The sequence below is a fragment of the Taudactylus pleione genome, unplaced genomic scaffold (assembly GCF_031769625.1).
Source record: "Taudactylus pleione unplaced genomic scaffold, aTauple2 ptg001027l, whole genome shotgun sequence".
NCBI classification, from domain to species: Eukaryota; Metazoa; Chordata; class Amphibia; order Anura; family Myobatrachidae; genus Taudactylus; species Taudactylus pleione.
Genome location: NW_028285428.1, coordinates 2,147,221 through 2,171,493, shown reverse-complemented (window position 1 = coordinate 2,171,493; position 24,273 = coordinate 2,147,221). Strand labels below are relative to the sequence as shown.

General features: G+C 45.0%; 1 protein-coding gene across 2 annotated transcripts in view; it reads left to right on the top strand.

Annotated features, from left to right (window-relative positions):
• RBM45 (RNA binding motif protein 45) overlaps positions 1-4,977 on the top strand; it is a 29,549-nt gene extending 24,572 nt beyond the window's left edge. The window contains exon 11 of one of the 2 annotated variants that reach the window (XM_088461191.1): positions 4,740-4,977. The gene's annotated coding sequence lies outside the window, so the exon portion shown is untranslated. The remainder of the gene's footprint in view (positions 1-4,739) is intronic. The other variant, XM_088461192.1, reaches the window with a different exon arrangement.
• Positions 4,978-24,273: the final 19,296 nt, after the last annotated feature.

The following is a 24,273-nucleotide window of genomic DNA, read 5'->3' as shown; positions in this document are numbered from 1 at the left end:
AAACGACATACCATTCAGACAACACAGGGTGCGTGTATATTCATGATGGGTAATAGCTGTGCTGGTTTCACCAAAGGTGAATGACTTGATAAAAAGGATCCCTGGAGACTTAATTATAACATTGATAATCTGATATAGCCACCTGTGTTTCTATGTTAGCTACACAAGTTCACTGCTGTTCAGGCCTTGAATGTGTTGTAAAATTGCTGTAGGGCCTGTTTGTTTGACCTTAAAATCCATAATATTGAATTACTACCTAAAAAGGTCACCACAAATCATTGTCCTTTATGCATCTTTTGCTGCAGCCAGTGTGTGCGTGTATTTGTGCAGCGTGGCTCAGTGAGTCCTGGGCCCTATGGTGTCTCTGTGGGAGCAGTTCTTGTGAACCTTTGCAAGTCACTGCTTCTCCGCTGGTTTGACCTGGAAATTTAAAGCGGCAACAATATTAAGTGCAAAAGAAGCCGCTTGTTGCACTTAATATTATTGCCCCTTCAAATTTCCAGATCAAGCCCGCCGATAAGAGACATAAATCCAGTCCTATGTTTCTTTGGGATAATTACAATCCTGCGTGGGTAGTCTGCAAACAATTGTGAGACAGGAGAGCTCTGTCTTTCTCCCAAGTTAAACAATGTATTGTTTTTCTCCTGTTGTTGGCTCACGGTTGGGTGTAACCTCCCCAGTATTTTTCTTAAAAACCAAATTTGCTTGTCCACATTTGATGCTTCGGCCAAATATAAATATATCGGAGGTGTCAGGAATTGTTTAACGCGCGTTGCAAAGGTCACTCCCACAAACACTGCATGGGCTCTGATCATTACTAAGGATAGCGGGAGACTAGCTCGTTGGCTGACAATGCAACAGAACCTCTGGGTTTCCTGATGGGGCAGCCAGAATACTTTTCATTCTGTCTGCCAGGTCGTTGCCATTCACACTGTGGGAATAAGGCCGATAACAAGTAGCATGCTATTTAATTCTACTGTGTGAGGATTGTACACCTAACTTGATCTGAATATTAATACCATAGGCTGGTGTGCTCAGATTTCAGGAATTAAATATTTTATGGATTTATATTTAGTATGCCTTTTTATTTTTAAAAAATCATTCTCTGAGCTGCTTCCAAAACCTCCATCACTTTGGTCGACTCTTCCTTAAGAAAACACAAATACATTGCACAGAGTGTACTGACCATATTCTGCCTATCAGAGTAGAGTTTACAAGGGAGTCAGGGAACTTCCATTTTGAAGCCATCAAGCAAGTGGCCTCCGAGGAGACCTGGCTGATCAGCTCATTAACTTATTTCGAGACGCCTTGTACCAGGAGACAAAGCACATAAAATTCAGAGAAGGCTGGAATTGGACATTTAATAAAGCTAAAAAAGAAAAACATCTTAAAGCCCTTTATAAAATCTCTAGCAGTTTTGTCTCAGGCCATGTACGTCATTAAACATAATGGACCTCGTTTAGAGTTCAGCGTAAATCCAGCTAGGAGGGAAGGGGCACCTTGGCTGAGGAGACCTATTGTGCATGGAATGTGTAAGTACTGTATTCCTTATACTGGAGATTTCACACCATTATGGATTCTGCAATAGCTGATAATTGTTATAGACTTTTTTATTTATTTTTTTGTCCTTTAAAAAGTTTTAGCATTTCATTTTATGGAAATTAATGTGTGTCAGCAAATCTAAAAATAATTCTACACCTTTAAAGGGTCATTTCTGCTGGGCTTTGGAATAACATGTTCTAACTCGGGCTAAGGCGACCGGTGAGTGTCCAGCTGTTGGGGGGCATACTGGAAGTTCTATATCCAGAGCAGCCGGTGAGCCACACGTGCTACCTACACCACCTCTAACCGCATTGTAGATAATTTATATATGGCTTTATATTAATATATAGCGATAGATATATTATATTTATATATAACTCCATGTGTTATCAGTATGTTCCGTATGTAAATATACATGGAGCTTGAAGAGTTCTCTATTCAGGTCATGTCAGAGAGCGTACGGAGCCATGTATCAATGATCCCTATGCTGCATGTTTGAAGGGTCTTTCGCAGACACATGGTTGTTTTATATGGGCTGGTGGAAGGGAGATGCTGCGCGGTTCGGGGCGCTCCTTGTTAAAAGCAGAAAAGTGACGAAGGCGCACACGCACTTGGTGGGAAATGTAATAGTCTGCGAGATGCAGGCGCCTGCACCACTCCGGTGAGTCTGCCCATGTTTTAAAGTACCAATAATTTGAAAGGCCGCTTTAAAATATTGCGAGAGTACCTGCCATGTGGCAGGTCATTATATTTTCCCGTGGTGGTGGAGATGCGAGTGGCGATCTATACTCTCTCTACGTGGTTTCCAGCAGTCAGACTCCCTCTATAGAGAATGCGCACACATGTAACTGTAGAAAATATACGCGCATAACACATTAAATACAGTACTGTTGGCCTCTGGCTGTCCCTTTGTCAAAGTATAGTTGTGCCTATTTATGTACTGGGCAGAGGAGTTGCGTTTGTGCAGAATTCAGTGTGCTGCACATATTCCGCCATTGGTAAAAACCCCCCTTTGTGTCATCTGTCTTATGGTGCATACACACGGTCAGATTTTTCTTCAAGTCTGAACGATAACGATTTCAAAAATCGTTCATATCTGAAGGGAAATCTGACACGATGCGCGTTCCCGATGGTCAGATAGCGATATCTGACATCTGATGTGTTTGCAGTCAGTTTTGGATGATTGCAGTCATTTTAATGCAGTCAAAAATCGTTCGTAGTTCAAATCGTTGGTCAAATCGTTCATCTGACCGTGTGTATGCTCCATTACTTGCTGGACCAGAGTGTGTCTTCCTACAGGCAAAAGCGGCCATGTGAATACGTCCTTCACCAAGATTTGTTTTTTTTTTTACCTGATCTTCAAACCATATGATCTCTTCACCTGTGAAAAACTGGGAGTTTTCTCTTGTTTGTTTATCCAAATGACGTTACATATTCTGTTATCACAGAATCATAAATGTGTTTTAATAAAGCGTATGCTTACATATTCAGGGGATTCTGTATTAGTCATCAACTATATATGTTGCTTGCTTTGGGCACAGACTTGCACAAAAGCTCATGTTTTTAAATAATACAGTTCGTATATTTAAAAAAAAAAAAAAATGCTGTGGTCTCTTTAAGTGTCGTCCTATGGTGTAGTTCACCTGAAATCAAGTGTAAGATATTAAAGTATATTTGACGTAACAGTAGATGTTTTATTCTAATACTATATAATATTAAGTAGTTTATTAACGCCATTCTGTTGGAAGGGAGTAGCAACTCTTTCTATAGAGTAGAAAAACAAACATATTACTGGTCATTAATTCATAGCAGGGTTGGATAAAATTGGATTTAAAAAAAAAAATCAAAAACGGATTTATTTGATTTAAATCAGATTTTTGGGGATTAAATAGGATTTTTTTATAAAAAAAATTTAATTAAACGTCTTAAATTTTTAAACGTTTATTTAAAAAAAAATGTAATAAAAAATCCTATTTAAATCAAATCAATTCTTAAAAAAATAAAAAATCCAGTTTTATGCAACCCTGATTCATAGTGATGCAGACACTATACATATTACTGGTCACTAACCTCTCCCCTTCCAATTTACAAATGGTTTCCATTGAAAAACATTTGCGCTGTAAGGAATCGGGAACATGCGGTTGCACCAAGGCACCTTTGTCTCTTGACATTACTAGGTTTCGCATCTGAATGTGTGAAGGCCTAGTGTACGGTTACTTGTTACAGACAACACAATGGTATAAAATTAAAATAAAAGCCACACCTGCAGCAAACTGAGTGTCAGTGATTGTAAGGAAGAGGTTCTTATCCCTCTGAAACCTAAAAAGGATTGGGGTGCAATTTTGTGCAAATGGCTGTCAGATGGGACCAATTTTGACGTAGTTCAACTGTAGACATATTTAATGGTTGACAGTAAATGTTCTGACTGATTAGCAATACTGACCCATTCTTTCAGGAGTATAACAATTGTGAGAACAGGTGCCATTTAACCGTTCCATGGAAACCATTAGTAAGCTGAGAGGAAAGAAACTGTTTGTGACAAGATGGGAGCGGTTCAGTTCTAGGTGATGTTACATCGCGATCACACAACATAATGTGATGTGCGGTGAGCATGTCACCTGTACTTTCGGGTAGCCTAGCATCACATACTTTCCTGTGCACCTCTGTGGGGGTACGGGCAAACCGCGTGGTGTTGGAGCAATGTTGTGAAGCTGCTATTGGTGCTGACGGCACATTGTGTGAACCGCTCCAAAATCACCCTGATTTCATTTGTCCCCTGTATATTAAAATTGCTCTAACCAGAGATTGACTGGTAAAGAAATATTGTGACTGACCTTAGAGATGTTTATAGTATTGGGGGCTTATGTAATAGGGTGCAAGCCGGCACCACTGCAGGAATTCATGCAAGTGTTCCCGTATTTTTAAAACGGCAATCATTTTAAAGGCAAAACTAGCTTGGTTTTTCCTTTAAAATGATTGGTGCTTTAAAAACACAGGAATACTTGCATGAATTCCAGCAGCACTGCCAGCTCTCGCACCCAATTACATAAGCCCCTTAGCCTTTAAACTGACCCAAGAATCCTTGTCAAAAATGAAGAAGTTTTTTTTTTAAAGGCCTTTATGTAGTGCTTGGTTAATATTGTGGTATTCCATATTCAGATAATTATTTTCATAATTGTATTGTGCTCTTTCTACAGAACAGAGACTAAGTTATGACATGACCCTCAGCTGACTGACTGAAACGTGACACGAGACAGCTATTATGTACTGTTTAGTAAAAGTTTGTTCATAAAGTCTTTTCATGCGAAGAGAGAAAAAAAAAAAAATCTAATGTTCCATGTGTTTTTTTTTTTTTTTTTATTTCCAGTGCTTTATTCATACGGTTATTTTATTTTTCTTCTCCTAATTTGCATATACTATCGATATATGCATTGAATAAATACTGAAGTGTAAAATGTGCCTGTGAGTTTTTATTTGTATCGTTAAAGTTAGCACACTTCTACAAGCAGCATGTCTGCAGTGGTCAGCGCATTAAGGCCCTAATGTGTGTGTGAGCGAGCGAGCATGTGGTAGGGAATATAGATTGTAAGCTCCACTGGGGCAGGGACTGATGTGAATGGTAAGATATTCTTTGTAAAGCGCTGCGGAATATGTGTACGCTATATAAGTAACTGGTAATAATAATAATACAGTAGAAAGAAACGTGACTGAAGCATTGCAGGCTGTGGAGCACAGGCAGCGGGGTTGTATTACCTTTTATGAAATGTCAGGACAGCTTTGATGAATCAGATAATCGCTGCATCCATATTTCTGTGGGCAACCTTCCCACATGCCTAATTACTGAGTTGAATTTATAAATAGGCAATTATAGCAGAGAATATCTATTATGCTACAATGTTCTCTGCTATCTGTTTATGCAGCACAGTACTGCCCACGTTAAGAGACATGACCTGACTTTGTGAAACTGATTTGTCACTATAATACACAATTGATAAAATTTTACGAAATATTGTAGATATTAGGTTTGGAAATACTCACAACAGCAGGCACATGTATTGCAAGGACTAGCACACTCAGGGCCTGATTCAGACCCGTTCGCAAGTGGGTCGATGGTGGGGCATTGCGTACGTGCAGCGTGTGCGTGCGCAACCCCCGGAGCGAGAGAAATTCTCTCTCGCTCCGGGGGTTGCGCAAGCACACGCTGCACGTACGCAATGCCCCACCATCGACCCACTTCCGATCGGGTCTGAATCAGGCCCTGAGTGTGCTTGCTACAAATGGGGTGGCTGTCGGTGTTGATCGACAGCACGCCCCGTTTTGTAGGGGGGGTGGCTGGACAAACGGAGGCGTTCCTGAAGGCGGCCCTACGAGTGTTGTCAGTAGTGAGCTTCCGGCTCTATTAGGCTGCCAGCTGTCGAGTGAAAGATGCCGCCAGAGTGAATTTAGCGTTTTCAGCTCCTCCAGCGTCTGTGGCCCTCATACCTACCCTAGAACAGCATGTGTAAATATAGATGATGGAATGGAAACTGTATGTTATACCGCCGGACGTTAGCCCGGCGGATGAAATACCGACGCCGGAAGGCCAGCAGATGAAGATCCCGACAGGGGAGGTAAGTAGGCTATCCCTAACCCTCTCCCCCCCCTAACCCCTTAGGGGTGCCTGACCCTAGCCCCCCTTTTCCTAGCCTAACCCTCCTGGGGGGGTTGCCTAACCCCAACTCCCCCCGGGAGACCCTAACCCTCAACCCCCCCAACCCTGCGGCGATCCATTCCCGACGCCCTGCTTACCTACGCTCGGTGTGCTGGGCGTCAGGATTGTGGCATGGGGTTAATAATAGGCGTAGGTATTTAGACGCCTATCATTGGTCTCATGCCGCCGGTCTGCATTTCCACCGCCGGCTTTCTGACTACATACTATTGGGGCCTATTGTTTAGGTTGATGTTTACAGCGCCAAACTACAACCGGGCACGTTTCACATGTGGGGCTCAAACACCCATAATACCTGTCCTTATATGGATATAAAACTTTATTAAAGGTGAGGGGCAGATTTATCAAGAGTGGAGATGTTGCTCGTACACCCAATCAGCTTCTACCTATCGTTTTATAGGACAGGTGTAGGCAAAGTCTGGCACGTCAGCTGCTGTGGAACTACGCATCTCAGCAGGACTTACCAGCATGCCCTGCCATTGGTTTGCTGTTATGTGTAGTTACCCAGTAGCTGCAGTGTCACAGACTGTACTCTATAAATGCTAGCTCTAAGCTGCTGGGTTGCTATGGGCAACTTCTGCGCTCTTTTCACTGCTTGATACATATCCTCGTTGTTTGATTAGGGCTGCTAATTGCTGTTATTTTTCATATACTCATCGGTGTGCCCTAATGTTAGAGCGGCAGGGAAACGACAACCTGTAGCCATTCATATCATCTGACTGATTACAGCAGTACCGATTAGTGTTCCCGCTAGAAAGCGGGCAGGGCACTGGGGTTCCCGGCCGGGACCGTCTGTGCGCGCTCCTGGATAGGGTGCGTGGCTGATCAGAGAGGTGGCATGACATTGTGACACACTCCAAATTCATCACACTTTAGCATGCCACAAGTAGCTAGCGTTATAGCTAGGTGTGATGTGCAGTACATCAAACCTAGCGACCGTCGATAGCGACTGCAGGAGCGCGCAACTGCCCGTAAACACTGAGCGATGTAGACAATTTGTCGTTACATACCTGAAAAGGAAATGGATGTACATGCTTTAAATATGTTTTTTTTAACCTGATCCTAAATTTACATGTAAATCCTCTGCTTCACAAATCAAGGTCATTACCTTAGTGACCAACGCATTATAGCAACATGTTATAGACTAAAGCACAACAGAACCAGCATTTTCTATACCCAGATTTAGTGCCATCAAAAGGGAATATGGAATAGAGTTAATGCCTCATAAATAAACATATACTGTACTTTAGCTGTGCCATATCCACTTTTAAAACTTCTGTATAAAATAATATATCGTACACACGTCTTCTTCATACACGGGTAACGGAATTGGTATGTGATGTTGCCGGATCTATTCGCGGCGGACCAAATACCGACGCCGGAAGCCCAAACAGTGAAGATCCCGACTAGGGCCGGTAAGTACCCTAACCCTCCCTAACCTCCCCCAAATGGTGCCTAACCCCCCCCCCCCTTCCCGCACCCTAAACCTAACCCTCCTGAGGGGCGGGTGTCTAATTCTAACCTCCCCCTAGTGGTGCCTAACCCCTCCTTCCCCTAGGCGGCTTAAGGTGCCCACACACATACCGACTTTTCATCCAATATGGCCGATTTCAACAAATCGTAACGACAGATCATGTAAAAAATGGCCAAATCGTGAGTTTCTATTCTTGATCACGATGCCGATGTGCGTCCCCGCTCGTCGTACCTCGCATCTTCAGATATGCCGTGATGTAGGGCAGATTAGCCAATCTGTGATACAATGCACTGGCTGCAAGATAGATCTTAAGTCGGATTGGACATTGGGAACAAATCGGTATGTGTGTGGGCACCTTTAGCAGCTAGAAGGCCTCGGCTTACCTTCGTTCGGGATCTCGGGCGACGAGATTTCAGCATGGGGCTAAAGAATCTTAACAGCATCCCTGGATAACAATTAGGCTCTGCATCTACAGTGTTCAATACCCTATGTTCATGCCATATATAGTACATCCAGAAATTTCAGCTTCAGTGCAAAGACATCATGGATACACATGGCACATGCAGCCGGATTGCTAGTTAATGACCTCCGTTTTACAAAGCTATTTAAATTTCTGAGAAACTGCAAGTTCATGGGTATTACATAGCTTCCCTTTCTCCCTAGTGTAGCTACTTCCGAAGGCAGCCCAATCTGATAACTAAGGCAGAATCACATCTTTTAGCCAATGTAAAAGGCAGATGCATGAGGATTAGGTATTAACGAATACAACTGAAATTGTATTTAACACACAGTGGTGTAATTAGCTAATAGTGATCACAACATGATAACATTTTACTTGTGTATTATTAATATGTTTTGTAAGATAGTTACCGAAACCAAATGTAAAAAGCTCAGAGAAGCTTTGAAGCTCGTGGACTAGGACAGCGAATACAATTAAATTGTTGAATACAGAGTTGTACGGTATTGTACAGCAGCAGGGGAGCGCTGAGGGAATTCCAGACCACTGCTAAGGGAAATCCAAGCTACTACTGAGTGAAATCCAGACCAGTGCTGAGGGAAATCCAGACAAGTGCTGAGGGAAATCCAGACCACTGCTGAGGGAATTCCAGACCAGCGTGAAGGAAATCTAGACCAGTGCTGAGGGAATTCCAAACTAGTGCTGAGGGAAATCCAGACCAGTGCTGTCAGTATGTGTTGTGGACTGGTGGGTTAGTTCATCAGTGCATGGTGCTATCCCGTGGTAGGTACAGCTGAACTGTACAAACCAGCTGTACCATTGCAGCTGATCTTGACTTAAATGGTCTTGTGGCATGTGTGTGGTCCAAAAGTAACTGCAATGACATAATCATTATTGGGCATGTTTTAAAAATGTGATTGGCTGATGGCCTGGCCATCCTTCAATGAAAGGCTGTTACCAACCCTGTGTTACAACAAGCCAGTTGGCCTGAGAGTCAAAAGGACAGATTCCACCCCATATGTGACCAAATTGATTTAGTGTGAGGGGTTCAGGCAGGGTGTGGTTTAGTAATTTGTGAACCTCAGACCTGGAAGATTTCCCGGTACTAAGAACAGTTCCATCACTGCCTTTACCCTCACTTTAGACCCCGGTCCTTGGTCAACATTTTATTTTTTTTTTATAGAGAAGGAATAAAATAAGTGTTTTTGATGGTAAAATGCCCTATAACTCTAGTAGCCATGGCGAAAAAGTATATTTTAGCTGTAGTATAGAGTTTCCTGGGAACAATTAACGGATAACACAAGAGGAGCTACATTCCATATCCGCTGTCGTTTGCATAATTCTTTCATATATTAAGGACCGTTTGCATTGATACAGTCTCACATTTCATTTAAAGGCAGCACTAAGAAGAAAGAAATCGTTTAGATGGGCATCTGTCATCAAGGCTTCAATTACCCTGCTAACCCATATCCAATGCAGCATGAAGCACGTTTTATTTTGGGTTAGCTGACTAATTAGCAGTCATTGAACTATAGCGCAGTAATGAACCAAAGACTTAAAAGAAAAGAGAACATAAAATATAAATGTTTCTAACCTATCAGCTTTAAAGTGCTGACCTCACTGAAGAAAAAAAATTACAGCTGAAATGTATCGATGAGAACAAGTAAAGCTGCGTATTCTCACTGTGTACATACAGTATATTACTATTATCCTTTATCTACAGTACCTGCATATTATGTAGTGCTGTACAGCCAAATGTGTGTAAATTCCCTACCACAGGCACACACACATGTAACAGGTATAATTTTGTCACAAGACATCTCACCAACCGTGAACTGTAGGAGGAACCAGATGACCTTGAGAAAACACACATTAGGGCCTATTTATTATAAAATGCCCCATTATCACTATTCACAGTGATAGCAGATATCACTGCATGATTATCAAAGGAGCTGGATGTACTGTGCATGCGTTCCCATTGGGCCGTTCATGCGCCCTATCCTGCTGCCAGGGCTGCATTAATGTTTGGGGCCCCTACCAATAAAATTGTCAATCAGAAATGCTGTTGATGTTTCAAAATGTATAATGTGTAAGTACTCCCAGCACCATAAATGTTTAACACATTTAGTAGTGCCCCCAATTCACATTATGCCACACAGAAACCCCAGTTCACATATGCCACAGTGCCGCTACTCTGCTGATGTAGTTATGTGTGGAGTCGTTCAGTGTGTGGGAGCCCCTGGGCAACCACCCCAGCCGCCCTGTTGTTAATCCGGCTCTGCTCTCCATTATACTGTAGCCCGATGGCTTCAGTGGCTAATTCCATCTGATGCTGCCGTTAGTTATCAGAGCCAGGCAGGTAAAACTGGCCCAGACTTCAGCCCTCTTTGAGAATAATGGAGGCTTTGGCTCGCAGTCTTAGTTTGCCTAATGCAGAGCTGTGATCCTTAAATCATGTGTAAATTCCGGTCAATGAATATGCCCCTTAAACTGAAGGCCCTAATTCTGGAAGGCAGCAATTCTAGCCACTGTGTAATCAGGAGGCCTGTACATGTAATCTTATTATATTACCTTTAATTAGTAATTGCGCAAACTCAACACATGGGAAATATTTATAATAGAATACAGCCTCATCTACTCAGACAGTATACGGTATATTGAATACTGGCAGAGCGCATAAAGAGTGAATGAGGAGCTGCACCCAAATCTTGTGCACGTTTTATTTTCCCCAGCAATAAAACGGCTCTAATAAGCTTTTGCCAAGAAACCTGAAGTGAGAGCCAGTTTGCCTTTTGCATTTTCTGTACTACAAAAGGTGAGAGGGAGATCATCAGGATGTAACAGTGCACCATGCTGATTGTACAGAGCCATAACTAGACATTTTATCCGACTGAGATACAATCCCTACAGTAAAGACAGGACACACACCACATTTTAAAAACCTTTAATAAATAACACCCCGAGACCCCTCACTTACCCTATTATTACTTATTTTAAATCCTTTGGGAAGGGTCCTTTTCGGTTCAAGTAGGCATCTTGGCAAAATAATAACCACATTGACGACGCACTACTATTGAGTCCCAACTGTAATGGCAGGTCAGTTGCGGTCACTGCCTTATGAATGAATGGGAGCACTCTGATTGGTCAGAGTGCAACAACTCCCATGTTCTAACCATTCAGAGCACTGCCAATGATTCCTATCATGATACACATGAGTGACCTGCTATTACTATATATGGCAGATCACTCGTAAGCACTGCCAGAGGAATGAATGAATGAGCATTTAGCATCTACTTGTACTTCTACCTGTTATAACACTTCCTAGTTCTTACTGTTGCTTTTTATATCTTTGTATAGCTCAGTTATTTCCCGTGCAACTATTTTTTCTTTGGGAGGGCCAACACAATATGTAACTGTATGTAAAATGTTTTAATATGATCCTCTGTTGTGTAGTCACGCATCATAAGATGAAAGCATAGCAATAATGAAAGGATAGCAATAATGTCTGCAAATATAATTCAGAGACTTATATGTATATCATAGTTTAGCTACCTGCCAGAACTATCTCCCTATTGTTTCATTATTATTATTATACTTTATTTATATAGCGCCACAAGGGTTCTGCAGCGCCTTTAAAGGACATAAACAAATGAGCACAGAAAAGACAAGTACATAGACAAATTAGCACACAAGAAAACAGTTATTAACAGTACAAACAATGCAGGACAAATACACAATTTATACATTGCTGCATAACACTTAAATAAGCAGCATGGTGTCAGCAACCAAGGGTTAGGTGCTGTTGTAAATTAAAGTAGGAGTAAGTGAGGGAGAAGCACATGAGGGAAGACGGCCCTGCTCGTGAGAGCTTACATTCTAAAGGGGAGGGGGCAGACAAACAAGGGTGACACAGATGGGCTGGATTGTGAGGAAGGAACATGGAGTAGTGGGTTAGGATAAGAGCTGGAAAGCTTTGAGGAAGAAAGAGGTCTTGGGAGCCCATTTCAAGGTTAGGAGCCAAGAAGCAAAGTTAACATGTAATTTTGAGTTAAGGCCAGGGGGACAAGGAAAGTCAGCTGCTCGAGGAAGTTGTAAAAGGAAACTGATATGAGCATTGAATGCAAATAATGAAGTGGAGAGTTTAGAAGGTAAGAGTTGGTGGGAGTGACCAGATGATAGAAGTGCACCAACACTGTGGCAATCTCCAGGCCAGGGTGTGAAAGAATGTGAGGCTCCCAAAGGAGATAGCTGCAGGAGAAGTGGTGTCAGATGGGTAAGTCCAGGATTTGGTGATGGCCAGGAGATTGAAGGAGTTGAATATGAAGCCGTCATGGACAGGGTCCAGTTGATTATAGAGAGGACTGGCATTCCAGAGGAGATAGGAGAGAGGGACATAGTTGGGAGGAGAGAGAATTAGATTGTTAGGGTTGCTGTAGTGTGGGGTTAAGATTGATTTAGAGCAGGGGGATAAGGAGAGTGTGGGTATGTGGTGGGCTTCTGAGTGAGGAAGGGTGACAGTAGGTGGTGGGCAAGGTGGAGTTTTAGTGTGGTGTGGGTTGAGAAGAAGAGGTGCAACTTGGAGAAAAGGGAGGGTGCAGGGCTTATGAGTTATGGGAGATGCGGTGGAGAGTACTAGATGGGATGAAGGGAGATAGAGGAGAGGAGGGAGGGAGAGGAGACTATGGAGGGAGAAAAGAAATGGTAACTGGTGGTAGAGGAAAGTATTATGCAGCTTCTGAGTGAGGGGGGGAGTAGAAGAAAAGAGAGACATTGCGTAGATGAGGGATTGGGGGGAAGAAAGCAGCAGTAGTAGTGATGAGAGTGAGATACAGGAATAGTACAGTTAAAATGCCTAAAAATCAGATAAAAGTAAGAACAGTGTTAGTAGATGTAAAGGCACAACTACAAGAGTATATAATAAACAAAATGAGTTTAGAGCTGTTAAAGTTGCAGGACTTTAAATTAAGGATAAAACATTCTTATAGATGAGAAGGTGTTTAAAAATGGTTCACGCTCGCCAGGCACCCTGCCCCAGCGGCCAAACCGTCCCAAGCTGGAACCGAGCCTGCGGCCATTCGCCAAAGGTGAATCTGCAAACCTCGGCTGGCTCCCCCCTTACCTATGACTTGCGCACTGCTTTTTCCGCTGCCAGCTGACTGTGACAAAATACAAGATGACATGATATCACATACATGACACTGCAAAACACTCCAACACCGACAGCATGATAATTTCGACAACAGCAAACAAACAAGTGATCCATAGTCCCACTGCAACCGTAACCCCCCTTTCCTTTTATTTTCCTTTTCTTTTTTTTTCTTTTGCATACCCAATTACATGCTAACTTACTTGAAATGCTTCTTGTGCTGCTGCCAAACGAACTGCTCCGGCCCCCTCCCTCCTCCTCTCTTATACATGTGGGCTGTCCCTGCCTCTGCGTGTGCCCCTAGTGGCTACCCTGCTGCCCTAGGTGCGATAACGGGGCGGACGGGCCTCCTTGCCCGTCCCCTCGCTTTTGCCGGCACTGGCCTGCAGGCTGCCGTTCCCCTCCCCCTTAATGTGCTCCGGCGCCATCATCACGACGCCTTGGTGTCACCCTGTTGCTATGCCTATCAGTATCTGTGCCCAGTCTTTTCCACTCTCCCGTGGGTTCCACGCTCCCAAACCATTGCCATAGGCTCCTCGCACACAGTAAACCCTACTTAGCTATGTCACCAGCCCTGTGCCCCGAACTTCTATCCCTAGATTCTCAATGCTGAAGATGGACGGGATTAGGCTCAGTGCCGATTCCCAATGCCTCCACCACCCCATGCAGTTGGGACCCCTAGGCCACCGCCATCTTTCCCTCTACCAGCCGGGCCTAACTGAATTGAGCAGCCCCCACTATCTCACCCCTGTAGTAACACATTTGACATTCTCCCTCACCTCTATAGTAACACATTCCCCTCCCCCGCCTCTATAGTAACACATTCCCCTCCCAACTCTGTGTAATAACACATTCCCTTCTCTCACCTCTATTGTAACACATTCCACTCCCTCACCTCTATAGTAGCACATTCCCCTTCCTCATCTGTGTAGTAAAACATTACCCTCCTTCACCTCTATAGTAACACATTCCCATCTCACTGCTGTTGTAACAAATTGTCCTCTCTCACCTGTGTAGTAACACATTTCCTTCCATCACTATTCACACCAACTGCCAGTGATGTTTGGTAGCACTTGGGATGGCAGTTGGTGTTTGAATATGAACTGTGCTGCAGCCACGATGAGACAGCCAGGCAGGACACTGCACAGGGGGTGGAAACGACAGGAGTCAAATTTTGGAAAAACCCTTATTACGCTAGGTACACACTGGAGCGACGTGCATTCGTTCCACCATCGGAACAAATGGCCGTCAACAGCGATTGTGCGTCCACACTGGAAAACTTTAATAAACGACGTAACAATCACCGTTTACACCGCTCATTAACAATGCATTGGCCGCTAGCGATATCGCTAGGTTTGATGGGCTCCACATCAAACCTGGGGACCATCTCTAGCGATAGTGGGAGCGCGCAATCGCTGGTACACACTGAGCGATGTAGGAGATATGATGTTATGAAACAGCATATCGTCCCGACATCACTCCATTGTACCCCTAGCTTTAGTTGGCACCCACGTCATGAAAGGAATATTGTCCTTGATTTTCATGTTTCCAGGGTCAGAGGTTTGGGCTGGGCGAGCCAGTCAGTCAGGACATCTGATTCTATTTTATATATATATATATATAAGTAACTGGAAGCAAACAGCGGCACTCAGGGACTTGTGAAAAAATACAAAAGTGTATTGCACTCAATACATGATCCCTTACTCAAGGTGTATATGTATATATAGTGACACGGTCAGCATAATTCTACATGAGGTAAATGTGGAATATCCAGATCTCCCAGGTTTGGCAGAGCAAAGGCATTAGGAATGTGTAATGTCAAGTTCAGGTGTTGCCTCAATCAGAATCTAGAAGGCAGCTGATTACAGACACCTGTGTGGGGCCGTTTTAAGCACTGCAGAGACACTGGGGAAACTAAGCCTGACGGTGAGATAGTCGCCCAGCTTATAGGCCCGGGGATGACTAGTGTTAGGGGTCCTGGACCTGCGAGTCCACTGAAGAAATATTGGTGTTTGGAAGACTTTCAGGGGTATTCAATATGAAATGTAAACTTCGCCGTCTATGCGGGTCGAAGTTTTCACCGCACATCGGAGCTTTTGCCGGCGGAAAAGTATTGCGCCCGCCCCCGATTATACCCGTATTCAATACAAAATCGTCGAAAATGGCACCCGGCGAATGTGAAATCAGCGAAAACCGCTGATTTTTGGGGAAATCAGCCTAACACCCCCAAAAAGATGCTCTGACATGGGGGATCACTCTGGATACCCCCGATTAGCCCTGCTGAAGGTTTTTGGGGTCTTTAAACTGGCTCAATAGCTGCTATTTTGGGGATTTGGGAAGGTGGTGAAGAATAGTATTTAGAAGTTTTTTGGCTGAAAATAAGTAGTCCCAGAAAATTTGGGGTACTTGAAAATGGGGATGAGCATATTTAAAAGTTGCTCAAGTGAAGTTTTAAAAAACGTGAAAAATCCACCTACCGCAAACACCTGCAATGAAAAAAACACCTGGGGCATACTTTTGGACCCCCCTAGATTGTAGTTCGCTAGTTTTTAGCTTTGTACCCCCCCAGTTTTTTTTTACGCCCCAAAATGAAAGTGCTTATTTTGGGGTCCTCTGAGGTATTTTTTTTTTTTTACATTTGACACAGTTTACCTTTGGGGGACTGTCTGAAGGTTGCAGGGTGGTTTCCGAAATGTTGCACCCCAAAACCCCAATTCTGCACTTTTTTTCGCCACCCATTCCTTGGTGATACTTTTCTGCAGGGTCGAATGCAATATACTTTTTGCACCGGCGAAAAGTTTTCAAATTGAATACGGTGTAGAAGTAAAACCGGCGAAAATTACGTCATCCGAGCGAAAACCTTGCAGAAACTGCGTTTTCGCTCCATATTGAATATCCCTATTTATGTATTATCTTGCCTGTGAAACTGCCATATCCTGTGTACCTGCCTGTGGTGAGCAATAAAGCTACTGATGGATTTTACCCAGTCTATGTGATTCTTGTCACATTTGGCGCCCGAACAGGGACTTGCTGGAAACTTACTACACAGCAGAGCCCGGATACAGTGCACAGACGTGTAATGGTTAGCATTACTGCCTCACAGCACTGAGGTCGTGGGTTCAATTCCCACCACGGCCCTAACTGTGTGGAGTTTGTATATTCTCCCTGTGCTTGCGTGGGTTTCCTCCAGGTACTCCGGTTTCCTCCCACACTCCAAAAATATACTGGTAGGTTAATTGGCTCCCAACAAAAATTAACCCTAGTGTGTATGTGTGTGAGCATGTGATAGGGAACATAGGGCCTGATTCAGAGCCGGACGCTCTGACCAGAGCGCTCGCTCTGAATCTGGGCCCTCCCCCATTAAAATGGAGCGTCCTCCTGGATGCTCGTATAGCTGTGGGTCATCACCCACAGCATATACGAGCGTCCAAAAAGATGGTCGCGATGGTCTTGACCATCGCGACCATTGGACTTGCGACGGAGACCCTGCGGTAGGGTCTCCCTGCCACAAGCCCTGGAGTGATTTTGGCTCTGTCAGAGCCAAAATCACTCCCACTGACATCACTAGTGATGTCAGTGGGGCCGGCTTCAGACGGTAGGCGTTCCCATGGGAACGCCTCCGTCTGGCAGGCACGCCCACCAAAGGGGGCGTGCTGTCAATCAACATCGACAGCACGCCCCCTTTGGTGCGAGACCCGGAGCGACAGCTTGGCTGTCGCAGTCCGGGTCTCGCGTATGCGCACAACGGAGCTCCCTCCGTCGTGCGCATGCGCAGTGGGGAACATCGACCCACTTGCGAGCGTACTGCCGCTTGCGAGTGGGTCTGAATGACCCCCATAGATTGTAAGCTCCACTGGGGCAGGGACTGATGTGAATGGACAAATATTGTCTGTAAAGCGCTGTGGAATATGTGTGCGCTATATAAATAACTGCTAATAAATAAATACAGTGACCGGATCCACCCACAGCGGCAGTGAGACGCTTTGCAGGACGCTACCCACTGCGCAGCGACTTGGTGAGTGAGTCGCTTTATTAGCAGCTGGGTGGGTGAATGTGGCAGGCATGCCATGAAAAAAAACTGGGAGTAAATTGCGCACTGGACTAGGAAAATATGTTCGGGGTATGGCTGCACTTCTAAAAAGGTTGTCTGTCCTTTCTAATTATACAGAATAATAAACATACAAGATGCAGATAAATGCGCTCTATACCCCTAATGTACTAACATGCGTTAGTAGGTGCAGAGAAGAAACGTATAGAATGAAAATGTAGAAGAATCTTCCATCTATCTAGCGAGGACTGGAGATCACTATACCACACACAGTGCGGCTTCCGTGAGCTGCGAAGATACAGAGGCAGATTGAACAAGACAAGAAGAGAGGATTCCAGATTGCATCGCGCCGGAAGGGGTAAGAGCGGAATTCTGTAGAGGCAAGAGGAGGTGAGTTCCAAGTCAGCAGCGGGATAGCAGGGACTGTTCCTCCCAGAGCCGTCTCCGCTTATCCCTCTCTGCGTGCACCGAGCGGTCCCATCCAACAAGGCGCGCCGGTGGTCACGAGGTGGCCCGGTGTCCTCCGGCGTTTCCGCGGGTTGGACCTAGTGCAAGTGATCCCCACCTCCCACTGCATTCCAGGCACTGTCCGTACTACTTACCCCAGAACATCACCCCGGGCATCTTGTCATCTCATACGCACGTCTGCAGAACTTAACTTGCAGTGGGGGACGCCACACTAGCTACTTACACTTTCCCCTAATAGTGAACTTTTTTCATCCATCTGGCTAGATTATCTCCAGACCCTCGCTCATTCTACATACACCCCTCGATACCCTTCCCATTCATCTACATTTTGGTACTCGTATCGTTATCGTTAGAGATATACATCTCTTATTATATGTTACCTATGTTTTTTTCTATTTACATTGCATGTGTACTTCATAATCTGCTATATTGATACCTTATATTTATTCACCTGTGGATTACACATTGCCCCATGCCATACTGTTAAGACTACATTTCTTTGTTTATACTTTGTATATGTGCAATTTTTATTCAAGTAAATACGATTTCTCATCTAAGAGTTGGAGATTCTTCTACACTTTCATTCTACACGTTTCTTCTCTGCACCTACTAACGCATGTTAGTACATTAGCGGTATAGAGCGCATTTATCTGCATCTTGTTCTTGTTATTATTCAGCCATGAAAAAAGGCAGTTGTTCACAGTGATAATATGTCTGTGTATATGCAATTTGTGCACAATATAAAAACTGCTTAATTCCTATGTATGTGGTTGAGTACTCAGGGAATGTAGTATAGTTTTAAAGCTGCTGTTATAGATCTGGCTTGCAAAAGAGAATTTATAAAGCCTGCTAAATTTGTCCATAAAGGGATAAAGCAGTGTAATGGAGGAATTGATGAAAGTGTTTGCTGAATTGGCTATAGGGCAGCAGACCCAAATTCAAGTTATTACATGCAGAGTTAACTGAAGTGAGGAAAGGTGGGCAGGAGCGAGAGGTGTTACAGAAGCTTACTCCATTTGATGACTTTGCAGCTTTTCTGTGCACCTTTGAGCATACTGCCTCATGTTTAAAATGGCCTGAGGAGGAGTGGGCTGCCAGACTTGCTCCCTGTCTCACAGGGGAACCTCAGAGAGCATATGCTGATTTAAACATGACTTAGGCAAACTCATATCCACACTTGAAAAGGGCCATATTAAGCATAGTTGGAGTGACTGGATCTAGCTAAGCTCAAGAATGGCGGCTAAACCAGTCTAAAGCTCCCAGGGTAAGGCATGATTGCAGCCGGATAAGAACGCTTTTCAGTGTATAGTAGAGATGGTGGCTTTGGACCATGCTGTGCAGGTACTAGATTGTGTGGTGCAACAGTGGGTTCTACATGCTGATCCTCAAATGTTTGAGGAGTTAGCGGTGGTGATTGAAGTACCTGGCTCTTGGGAAGTTAAACAAAGCCAAACGGATTCCATACAGTTCCCAAGCCTAGAACCCAGGTCCCAGTTGTTAACGCCAACAACCCACCTCCAGCTGTGTGTTTTGACTGCGGCGAGCCCGGTCATTTGCTTCGGCACTGCCCAAAGCAGTACGAGCCGATGGACTCTAGTGCTGGAAAAACAACTCGACCAGTGGTCAGCATGGCTGCTGGAAGCACTTCCCCTTCGCAAACCACCTTGTTTAGTTTGATGGTGCGAGTGGAAGGCCGGGAGGTCTGGACCTTAGTGAATAGTGGCATCGAATTAACCATCATCTCTGCCAACCTGGTTCCACCTGTGGCTGATCAGGTGCTACCCCAGATAAACATTGTATGTGTACATGGGTATGTAGAAGAATGCCCCCCAATGCACTTCCCAATAGTGATCAAAGGGTGATCCCTGAAGGTGATAGCCGCCAGGCCACCCTACCCATTGATCCTGGGTCAGGACTTTCTGTTGTTACAAGAGGTGGTTACGTGGCATGATGACAGCAGAAGGTCCACATCAGAGGTGTCCCAGGAGCCAAGCTCTGCTGTTTGCCAAAGTTTGGTGGTTGTAACACCCTCCTTGGCCAGTGAGCAACCGGAGGGGAGTGAGACCGAGGCACAGTTGGTTCCCATTGGCAAGGAAGTGTCCTTGCAGGACTTTGGCCCGGGATCAACAGAATGATTGGAACTTGATAAATGCATTTGAAAATGTTGTAGAGATAAATGGTAGAGTAATCACAGCTTTACCAGCAGAAGGTGTACCATACTTTGCATTGAAAAATTATTTATATATTACACCATTATTTTAAATTTCTGATTAACTTTAACATGGTTTTTACCTTATAATGCTGTCACTCAGGGGTGTATCTAGGGGTCTGAGCGCCCCTGGCAAAGTAAGGGACTGGAGCCCCCCCCCATATTTTTGGAATAATTACACACTGTACTTGTATAGTTAAAAACTAAGAAACTTGAAATAGGGATTCATTTATTATAAAATAAAAGTACCCACCTTCACTCACTAGTTTAAGCCTAGGGTGGAGGGCACACTGACCGACATCAGTAGCTGCCCTGCCCCGGGGTGCCCCTGTCTGCTGAGATGAGCGGTGGCGGCAAGCCCTGCCCCCTGTCACAAACAGCACACTTATCTTCCCTGGTCTCTGTCTCACTGTCAGCGTGTGTCACTCAAAAGTTGTGATCCTGACTGGCGGCATCAGAGACTGTAACAGCGCCTGCTGGGATCACCTTGGTGCAAGTCGTGCAACTTTTGAGTAATTCACACTGAGGGCTCCCCATTCCATACTGTGCTCCCCTTCTCCCCTCCACATCCAACAATGTGCTCCCCATCTCCCCTCCACATCCCACACTGTGCTTCCCTTCCCTCATCTGCATCCCACACTGTGCTCCCCATCTCCATACATCCCCCACACTGGTCGACCCTTCACCTATCCCACACTGTGTGTTCTCCCTTGTTCCCTCTTCACATCCCAGACTATTATGTGTTCCCTCTCCCCCCTCTACACTGATCTCACATTTTGTGCTCCATAAGACCAGATACCCTCCCAGCAGTAGTTTCTTTAGTAACTTACTAACAGGAAAGGTGGTCCCTGGCCGTCCTCTGTCTTCTTTTCTGAGTGCTCTGGCTGGCTCCTCTGACACTGACAATGTCAGCCCACTACCAGTCAACATTAGCAAGATGCTTCAGTGCGGGGAGCCAGGATTCACAAAGGGACCACACAGTCAGTGTGTGTGGTCTGTGGCTGCCCGGACAGTACCCTGCACCACCACAAGCGCCAGGAGCACCAGCTCCAGGTGCTCCACCCTCCCTACGCCCTTGGCTGTAGCGCACGAACCGGGCAGGAAGTCAGAGCCGGGTATATATTGTAAGAGGGAGCTCGACAAGTGCAAGTCAGTCAGTGCCTAGCTTACCTAAAGTATGGATGACTCACTGCTGGATGCGATTGTGGTTCTGAGGTGATCAGAGCCACAACCACTCTGAGGTGCCCAGCCCCAGACTCCACACCAGTCATGAACGGCAGCCCTGCTTTCTATCCCCTGGTCGCAGGTGTCACCGCCGGGTGGCGCCCCCCTTTGTTCGGCGCCCCTGGCGAGTGCCATCCTGGCCAATGGTTAGATACGCCCCTGCTGTCACTATTCTTTTAAGATTGCCTTTTTATACCTTTGTATTTAGCCTCTCATTCATTATTTTTATTTTCTCTACGCCTGGATGTTATACTTCCGCTACTTGCACACCCTGCCAGATGTAACCTACACAGTGCGCCCCCGATGGCTGCCTCGGATGGTTATTTCTTGGGCAGGATGAACAAACACGTGGATCTATTCATTCAGGGTATATTATATTACAAATGTTTCAGTCACCCGTATACATCATGCCCAAACTGCATCACTGTTTCCTGTATTTGCTATTCCCTGATTTGAACCATGTACTTCCGCCCCACTATATGATATGCCTGCGTGCTATACCTCCAATGAAGTGCATCCTCCATAGGCAGTGTGTACTTCACATGGATCTTTTCATACTGGGTATATCATACTGCCACACACATGTCAGTTTTCCCATATATGCCTTGGGTCCTTGTACGGCTTATCTCCCACATTGTAACCTTCATAGTGTGCCCAACATGGCTGCCTCACCTGGTACACTCGTGGATGGGATGAAACATACATGGACCTGACGATTATGGTGGGACCCTACTCCTAGCGTTAGGATGCTGCAACTACCCATTTTGTGTCATCTCTTCTAGGCATAACCTATTCCACCCAGGGTAATCCTACGTAGTACGCCCAAGATGGCTGCCTCATCTGGTACCTTTTGTTGGTGGAATATATAACCCGTGGAAGTTATTTCTCAAAATGTCTGCACCAACCCTACAATATGCTTATTGTGCTCTCTAGGTTTTGGTTGTTTTTAATTATCTCGGTGTGGTTTTCTATTTTCTGCAATACCTAATCCTTGTACAATGTACCATGTTTTCTGATGTCTGTAAAGCGACTTTGAGTCCTGCGGGAGAAAAGCGCTATATAAATAAAATTATTATTATTATTATTATTATTATATCATGTAACCTATTTGCAAGGTAAGAGTGTAGACAAATTGTTGGTTCCCCAGAGACACCAGCAGTCGGTCTTAAGAGCGGCTCTTAACACACCTGTGGGGTGGCCATTTGAGGGAGGAGAAAACTCTCCAGGGTATTCAGCTAAAGGCCCCCATACATCAGAGATTGATTGCAGCAATCGTGCAATTTGCAATCGATTGTGTATAAAAATCTTTCCCTTTTTCAATCGATTGCTGATTGCAGAGATGCCACAATCGATTGAAAAAGGTAAAGATTTTTATACACAATCGATTGCAAATTGCACGATTGCTGCAATCGATCTCTGATGTATGGGGGCCTTAAGATTCTTCTGTCCCGGCTTTCATGCAGCAGTAAAAAAGTATTGTCAGGAATGTCCAGTCTGTCAGACGACAGCACCCCGGCCAGGGTTTCTGGCACCCTTGGTTCCCCTCCCTGTCATTTCCGTACCTTTAGTGAGAATTGGTATGGATCTGATAGGGCCGGTATCGTAGGCATCAATACATATTAGTGGTGGTAGATTATGCCACAAGGTACCCGGAGGCCATCCCGCTACGTACATTGAAATCTAGCACTATTGCCCGGGAATAGTTGATGCTATATACCCGCCTGGGAATACCAAAGGAAGTCTTAATGGATCAAGGTACCCCTTTTGTCTCTAACAGTCCCAGGCCCAGAAGAGATAGTATGGTCTAGAGCAGCAGAAGATGATTGGCAGGATTTAAGGTGCGCCTTGTGCACAGAACCTGTTCTGCAGGCTCCTTCCTACCTTTAAAAAGCAATTTATATTGCACTCAGATGCCTCAGGTACAGGATTGGGGGCAGTCCTATCCCAAATGGAAGAAGGGGAAGAGAAATCCATCCTCTACCTTAGCCGGAAATTGCTGCCCAGGGAGCGCAAGTACTCAACTGTGGAGCAAGACTGAATGGCAATCAAGTGGGCAGTAGACTCGTTAAAATATTATTTGTTGGGGTAGGAGCTTGTGTTGGTTACAGATCATGCCCCTTTACAGTGGATGCACACAAAGAAAGAAGTAAATGCTCGTGCAACCCGCTGGTTTTTATCTTTGCAGCCATTTAAGTTTGAGGTGCAGCATCGTCCAGGGAAACAGCAATGCTGATGCCCTTTCCAGAATGTTTGTTGGGCCCGATCCTCCAAACAACCCTGTGGTGGAGCTAGAGGAGGAAGAGGGTGAGGATGGCAAACGGTGGAAAATGGTAGAGAGCTGTGTACCCTGACGGATGTCACAAATAGATGTGGGCGAGCCAGATAGCTCGCCTGAAAGTGTTTTAGCTTCACCAGGGTGGTTGAAGCTAAGGAGGGATGAGTGTGACTCGGTCCGCATAATTCCACATTAGGTAAATGTGGAATATCCAGATCTCCCAGGTTTGGCAGAGCAAAGGCATTAGGAATGTCCAGTTCAGGTGGTGCCTCAATCAGAATCTAGAAGGTAGCTGATCACAGACACCTGTGTGAGGCTGGTTTAAGACCTGCAGAGACACTGGGTTAACTGAGCCTGACGGTGAGATAGTCACACAGGTTATAGACCAGGAGGTGACTTGTGTTAGGGGTCCTGGACCTGCGAGTCCACTGAAGAAATATTGCAGTTTGGAAGACTTTGGTCCTCATTCAGACCCGCTCGCAAGCGCGTCAATGGTGAGGGACTGCGCAGCGCTCGTACTGCGTTCCTGAAGGAACGCCTGCCATTTGAAGGCAGCCCTACTGACATCACAAGTGATGTCAGTAGGGAGCTTCCTGCTCTGTTAGAGCAGGAAGCTACCTGGGGCTTGCGGTAGATGAGACCCTACCGCAAGGGTCTCATCGCAAGACCCGATGGTCGCGATATATATATTTGTGTTTTATTTAGGACGTAGAGATTGTTGT